Source organism: Echinops telfairi, unplaced genomic scaffold, assembly GCF_000313985.2.
Source record: "Echinops telfairi isolate 266 unplaced genomic scaffold, ASM31398v2 ScPeMD7_18;HRSCAF=68, whole genome shotgun sequence".
Classification (NCBI taxonomy): domain Eukaryota; kingdom Metazoa; phylum Chordata; class Mammalia; order Afrosoricida; family Tenrecidae; genus Echinops; species Echinops telfairi.
The window spans coordinates 28214034-28221798 of NW_022103915.1; the positions used below are offsets into that span (position 1 = coordinate 28214034).

At 57.1% G+C, this 7765-nt stretch overlaps 1 protein-coding gene across 3 annotated transcripts in view; it reads right to left on the reverse strand.

The window, feature by feature from the left end:
- TMEM63C (transmembrane protein 63C) overlaps window positions 1-7765 on the reverse strand; it is a 72450-nt gene that overhangs the window by 47135 nt on the left and 17550 nt on the right. The gene's annotated exons all lie outside the window — the stretch shown is intronic.

The following is a 7765-nucleotide window of genomic DNA, read 5'->3' on the forward strand; positions in this document are numbered from 1 at the left end:
GTGCTTGTCTCTGTGTGCATATGTGTGCTTGTCCCTGTGTGTGCATGTGCGTGCTTGTCTCTGTGTGCATATGTGTGCTTGTCCCTGTGTGTGCACGTGCGTGCTTGTCTCTGTGTGCATATGTGTGCTTGTCCCTGTGTGTGCATATGTGCTTGTCCCTGTGGGTGCATGTGAGTGCTTGTCTCTGTGTGCTTGTCTCTCTGTGTGTGCATTTGTGTGTCCCTGTGTGTGCTTGTCTCTGTGTGCGCATGTGTGTGCTTGTCTCTGTGTGTATGTGTTTGCTTGTCTCTGTGTGCGTGTGTGTACTTGTCTCTGTGTGTATGTGTTTGCTTGTCTCTGTGTGTGCGTGTGTGTACTTGTCTCCCTGTATGCATGTGTGTGCTTGTCTCTCTGTGAGTGCATGTGTCTGTGTGTGCTTATCCCTGTGTGTGCTTGTCTCTGTGTGTGCATGTGTGTGCTTGTCTGTGTGCATGTGTATGCTTATCTCTCTGTGTGCTTGTCTCTCTGTGTGTGCGTGTGTGTACTTGTCTCCCTGTATGCATGTGTGTGTGTCTGTGTGTGCTTTTCCCTGTGTGTGCTTGTCTCTGTGTGTGCATGTGTGCGCTTGTCTGTGTATGCATGTGTGTGTCTGTGTGTGCTTGTCTCTGTGTGTGCATGTGTGTGCTCGTCTCTGTGTGTGCATATGTGTGCTTGTCTCTGTGTGTGCATGTGTGTGCTTGTCTTGATGTGTGCTTGTCTGTGTGCGTGTGTATGCTTGTCTCTCTGTGCTTGTTTTGTGTGTGCTTGTCTCTGTGTGCATGTGTGTATTTGTCTCTGTGTGTGCTTGCCTTTCTGTGTGTGCTTGTGTCTTGTGTGCATGTGTGTGCTTATCTCTGCATATGGTTATCTCTGTGTGTGCTTGTGTGCATGCATGTCTGTGTGGACCCATGCTTCAGGACATGAGTCTGTGGGTGGTGACTGTGGGTTTTGTGTCTGTCCATGTTGGGATTGCTCTGCACTGTTTGTGTGGACTGTTGTTTGTACGTGCACATGTAGGCTGTTTATGTCTATGGATCTGTGTGTCTTTGTGTGTGTGTGTGTGTGTGCCCGTGTGTACATGGCAAAGGCATCAAAGGTCGAGCCGCCTTAGCTCTGACATTTCTGGGGCAGGGAGCAGCCTGAGGGAAGCAGACAGTGGTTTCAAGACCAAGCTAGGAGCAGTACCTGCTCTGGTCCAGAGCCACCTGGGAAAGGGGAGGTGACCAGCAAAGGTGTTTGCAGGAGGATTGTCCTCTTGTGCCTGCACTTCAGTGAGACACTTCCAAGTTCAGGAGTGGGGTCCAGCCCATGGCCCCACAGGAAGACTTCAAATGAGCATAGACCCCAGAGACCTTCCTCCCACCCTCAAGGTTTGTTGAACGGGGAAAGGGTCACTTAGTTACTCTGAGATCTTTGAAACCTAGAGCAGTGACCCTTCAACGTCACAGCGTCAGTGCCCCCTGGTGGCTTGCTAACCCACAGACGGCGTGTCGAGCACACACACACACACACACACACACACACACACGGGTCTGGGAAGCTCCTGAGATGACTGGCATCTCCAACAAACTGCTGGGGGAGGGAGGCTTGCTAAGCCCTGCCCTGGCTGGAGGCTGAGAGCCCTGGCCCTGCTCTTGGGGAGCCCCTAGCCGGTGGAGCCCATGCCCAAGGCAGAGGGGGGATGTGGGCTGGGAGACGCCCCATGTCGGGAATGCAGGCAGGACGGCCCCTCCCCTCCCCCTCAGACCTCTGTGTGGGCATGAGCAGTACTCCCAGGCCTGCCAGGCTCAGTCCTGTTCTGTCTCCCGGTCTCTCCACCTGTCACTCACCAAATAATTCACGCAGCTCCGGAGCTCACAGCCTGGGGACACAAGCAAGCACACAGCAACCCCCTAACTGCCACCAAGTCGATGCGACGCTGACTCATAGAGGCCCTAGGACAGACTAGAACTGCCCCTGTGGGTTTCCCAGACTGTAAATCTTTACGGGAGAAGAAGGACCCCATAGGTGTGGACCAGAGGCCTGTCCAAGGGGCAGTGGAGCCAATGGCCCTGGGAGGGTGGTCCACCAAGGTGGACGGAGAACAGGCTGGCCGAGGTTCTCTCACCAGCTGGCTCACAGTGAATGGTCCAGCCCACCCAACCCTCGCCACAGCCTCCTGATGGGAATGACACGGCTGAGTGGAGGGTTGAGTCTAGATGGTGGGATTGGAGGATCCACGTTTCCAGCCACGAGCCCATGTGAGCCTCCCACTCTCAAAGCGGGGTGGTCCCAGCTGGAGGGAGGCTTCAGCTTGCATAGAGATGGAGAAGGGGGGCACCCAAGGTCATGGACCCAGACTGTGTTCAGGCTGTCTCCCGAGGGAGTCCGTTCCCAAGAGGGAAATGCGCCAGTGCTCTGGGCAGCCGAGGCGGAGGCACGGGAGACCCAGGTGGCAGGCTCGATCTCCGGGCTCTGGCTCCATCTGTCTAAATAGGGCAGTAGCTGAGCTAGCTGCCCGGGGGCGGGCGCTGGGCAGGAGGCGGAGGCGAGGGACTCTGAGGAGGACACAGTGGCCCGGGTGGCCTGTGGGCGGGAGCTAGTGGCACCACTGAGTGCGGGTGCAAAGTGGGTCTGCATACAGCACCAGGTGAAGGTCAGAGGTGGTGACGCTCAAAAGACCGTCTATAAAATGTTCGGCGTTTCGGCAGAAATGCATCTGTTACAAAACTATTCCGGTAACTAGCTATACGGAGCCCTGATGGTCACGTGGGTTGCCAGTTGGGCTGCTCACGGCAAGGTCAGCAGTTTGAACCCACCCACCGCTCCGTGGGAGAAAGATGAGGTTTCTTATTCCTGTGAAGAGTGGGCAGTCCACTCTGCCCTCGAGGGCCGCTGCTCGGAGTCGGAACCGGCGTGATGGCCGTGAACGTTTTGTGTGCCTCACTCAGTTCTAACCGAAAGCATCTGTGAGCCCAGCTCTCTGATTGAGGTCCCTTCAGAGCTGAAACTGGAAGCTGATTGACGTTTGAACCTTCTCCTGGGCTCCGGCCAGAGCGGTGGTGATCCGCCAGTGAGGGTCACAGGTTTCTTCGGCCAGCACACGTGTTGCTGCTGGTAGTTTGTGTTTGTTTTTAGTTGCTGATGTTGTCAAATTTTCTGGAGTTTCAGCTACAAGACTGTGATCGTTTGGTACTGGTGGACCTGTAGCAACCACGTTTTGCAGAGAGAAGCATGCACTGAAGGAAAAGGAGGGAGACATTGCAAAGGCCTCCGTTCTGTTAGGAGCCTCGTGGTGTCATGGTTCTATGCTGGGCTGCTAACTACAAGGTCAGCAGTTCTAAAGCACCAGCAGCTCCTCGGGAGAGAAGACGGGATTTCTACTCCTATGAGGAGTTACAGTCTGGGAAACTCACGGGGCAGTTCTGCCCAGTCCTGTCATCAGCAGGGCTCCTAGGGCCAGACTGTGCGGGCCCTAAATCTCAGGCCCAGGGGTTTGCACTTGACAGGGAGCTGTCCATGGGACTCCAGGGCTGTGCAGGCAGCAGGGAGCTAGTGATGGGAGCTACCGAAGAGCCGGCATAGCATTATCTGCTCCGAGAGTGGAAGGCTCCTGGTCAATCTCCTGGCTCTGACCCCGAGCAGACAGGCTTCTCAGGGCTCCCCGAGGGGCCCTGACAAGTGACATCTCAGCTGTCACCTGTTCTCGGAGGCCTCTCTTAGTGTCCTGTTTAATGATGCAACTAACTCCCCTAGCACACTGCCCTCCTTCCATCTGAGATTGCCCCCATTGCACTTACCACCTTCAGACACCCTCCACCCATCACCCGTCCTCACCTATTAGAGAGGCAGCCCCATGTGGGCAATGTAGGCCCTAGTCCCTCCTGCATGCCGCTGCACAGCCCTGGAGTCCCATGGACAGCTCCCTGTTGAACGGGGAGAGTTGGGAGCCACAGAGCTCTGGTCTAGCCTCCCTGGCACCTCGCTGGCTACCGGGCTTGGCAGCACCTCAGCCTCTGAGTGGAAAATCTCTGAGGAAAGAGAAGTGCGCTTCTTTCCTCTGCCCTCACCCTTGCCAGGAGCCTGGGACGATTTGGACGGTGCCTTCTATCCGCCTTGCCCCAAACCATCACCATCCCTGCATCTTGGAGAGGAACACGGGCAAGGGCAATGTCACTCATGGAAGCTCCACAGCCGCCTTGGAGTCCCCACGGACACTGAGTTAGGGGACTCGGAGCCCCTGCTCCTGGGGGGACAACTGAGCTTCTTACGGGCTTCTGGTGACAATGTCTCTGTTGATCAGTCAATCCGGGTGGCGCCAGGGTTATGAACCAGATGTGTCCCTGTGACTTTAAGATTCTGTGGGTAAGCTGGACCACAAGCATAGGGCTCTTATCTAGCCTTATGTGGAGCCCTGGTGGCCTAGTGGCTGTGCACTGGGCTGCTAACTGCAAGGTGAGCAGTTTGAAACCACCAGTCGCTCCACAGGAGAAAGATGAGGCTTTCTGCACTCATAAAGAGCTACCGTGTTGGAAACTCACGGGGGCAGTTCCACCCTGGTCCTATAGGGTCGCTGCGGGCCGGCATCAACTCCGTGGTGGTGGGTTTTGAGTTTAGTGCCAGAAATGGCTGGAAGGGGTTTCCACGATTTAAAAGCTGCACACGAGGCAAGGGGAGGGGCTGTGGTGAGGAATCGGCTGCAAGTAAGTTAGCGCAACCATTTCCAAATCTCAAAACCAAACCCACTGCCGGAGAGCTGAGTCCAACTCCTAGCTCCGTCCTGTGAAAGGTTTCCGAGGCTGGGAATCTTTACGGGCACAGACAGCCTCATCTTTCTCCCACTGCGAGAGGCTGGTGGGTTTGAACCTTCAACCTTGCAGGGAGCAGAGAGTGCCATCAGGGCTCCTCCATCGTCTCAAAGGGAGGGCAGAAGTACATAATGCTACAGAGCAGTGATCCATGCCTCCGGGCTATGGAGCTGGAGGAGAATATTGGAAGTCCTGGGGACCAACCGACCTGTCTGGGAAGCAGTACAGCCAGAGAGCCCCTCAGGGGCAGGGGTGGCGAGGCTTCGTCTCGCGTACTCTGGGCAGGCTGTCGGAGAGACCGGTCCCTGGAGAAGGATGTCATGCTTGGTCAAGCAGAGGAGCAATGATACAGAGGAAGACCCTCAAGCAGATGGAGGGACACAGCGGCTGCCGCCATGGGCTCGGGCAAGGGACAATTGTGAGCATGGTGCACGACCGGGCAGCGTTTCCTTCTGCTGTGCACAGGGTGGCAATGGGTCAGAACAGGGTCGCGATGGGTCGGAACCAACTGGATGGCACCTAACCACAACAATAAAGACCAAGTGGGACTCGTCCCAAGCTGAGCGTTCCTGACCCCGGGGTGCCTGTACAAACCTTGCTTGATGTGTGCGTAAAGACCTCCTTTTGAAGATCTAGTTTCACGGAGTCACGTTGGACCCACACCCAGCAGTGCCCACGGCCCCTCTGCCCCCCCCCTTCAGCACTATGCCAGGGGGCCACTGGGAACCGTGAATTCACCAACCCCAAGCGGAACGGTGCAAAGAGTGAGGCCCTGGCCGACAGGGTGCCAACGGAACGGGAAGAGGGGCACCGGCGATCCGGGTGGCTGGGAACACATCTGAATATTGATTTGGAGGTTAGGAACACATTTTGGCGAGTAAGTGGATTTCACACATAAAAAACCCGCAAACACTGAGGACTGACTGTCGCTACAAATTCCTGGCTGGTATCCACCCGGGCAGCCACTGTAAGGGGATCTGGGCATTTGATTCCATTTTGGCCGCACACCAACCTTAGCCCGAAACCCAAACCCTAAGCCACTGCCAGAAGGTCCGTTCTGACTCCGAGCCACCCCGTGGGGGTCCACGGAGGTCGACCTTGGCGGAGTGGAAGGCACCATCTTTGTCCCTCAGAGCGGCTGGTCGTTTTGTGAACTGCCGAAGGGCTGATCTTTTGATTGGCAGCCCAACTAGTCACCCACTATGCCCCCACCCCACCCCACCCCTCCCGGGGCTCCTTTCCAACCTTATGCCATGGGCATTGCACCCTCCATTTCACAGATTAGGAAACCCAGGCTCAGAGCGATTCACTGACCTGGCCAAGGTCTCCCCAGCAGCGGGGAGCCTGACTGTGAATCTGCAGCTGTCCCACCCAGACCCAGGACCTGGGGGCCTTTCTGTTGCAACGTCTGCTGGGGACACCACTGAAAGGAGGCTCTGAGCTCAGCCCACAGGGCTGGCTGAGGGCCACTCATGGGGCCAGCTCCTGGGTGGTCTCTAAGACAGGCTTCCCACTGAGCTCTGGGAGCCGAGCTCCGGCCACCTCTCAGTGATGGATGCGGACAATCACGTCCTGTCTGCCGTCTGGCCTGACCTCATCGGCCCGTGGGAGCTCTAAGTGCAGACAGTGCCGGTTCTTGGCAATGGCCAGGCTCCTCTCCTGATTCTGATGGATTCCAGGGCTGGAGGACACAACCGGGCTCTCAGAGGAACCAGGGCCACCCCTGTGTGGACCTAGCACCCCATGCCCAGGTCTGCTCTCAACAGCCACAGGGAGCAAAAGAGCTTGGATCAGCCCCAGCTGTGTGGCTGTAGGTGGCGATACGTCGTTCTTTAAGAAATATCGCGGACGGCTTATTTTGTGTGGGGTAAACCACATATGGTCCCTGCTGCTTTCCAAGTTCTTAAGGGGCAATGGGGAGTTAGGGATGCTTTAAGATCACCCTCTCACTCAGCATCCCAAGCCTTTAGGACAACGTGGAATTGCCCCTCTGAGACCTCCTGCCGGGAGTAGCGAGCTTGGTCTTTGACCTGCAGCGCAGCTGCTGGTTTTGAACTGCTGACCTTGTGGTTCACAGCCCAGCCCGTAACCCACTGCACCACGGGGTGCCTTGCCTTGAGCGCAGGGAGGTGATGGCGGCCCTGGGCTGAGGGAGATGAGCCCCGTTAGGAGAAAGCAACCTCCCTCTAACGGGTGCTAGCATGTGGTGTGCTTACTGGGTGCTAGACACCCCTGCAAGCACCTGGCGCCTCGTGACTCATTCAATCCGCAGTCTCCCTAGGTGCTACCAGTGTCCCCTGTACAGACGGCGAGGCTGAGGCGCGGAGGTGACAGGCCTGCAGAGCCCAAGCTCTCGCCGCGACGTGACGCTGCCTCTCCCGGGGTCAGACGGAAGGCCTGAGCGGGGCTGCGGCTGGAGGGATGAGAGTGACGCAAAGACTACGCCTCTGCGTCTGGAGGGCTCTGCCAGGTGAAGCCCTCGGCCTGGCACACGGAAGGACTATCGCTCCGACCAACCACGGCACTGCTCTGGGCCATCAGCCCCAGCAGGCCAGCGTCTTTCCACGGCTCCCCCACCTCCTCCTCCACACACACACTTTCCAGTTCTTTCTCCCTTTGATTGACTTCCAGGTTTAGTTATGTGGGGAGCCCTGCTGGCCTCCTGGGCTGCTAACCACACGGTCAGCGGTTTGAAACCACCAGCCCCCCAGCAGTGGGAAAGAGGCGGCTTTCTGTACCTGTGAAGACTGGCAGTCCCAGAAGCCCACAGGGGCAGTTCTATCCTATAGGGTCGCTAGGAGTTGGCAGGGAATTTTACTTAAATAAGGAAGAAGGCCTCCCTGAGGTGCTGACCCTCCAGCTTCCGCCCCTTTCACAGAGGGTGGGCTGGGAGCAACCAGATGCTGGTGGGAACAGGGGAAAACGGTTCCTGGGGCAGGGGCTGGGGCAAGGGCAGGGGC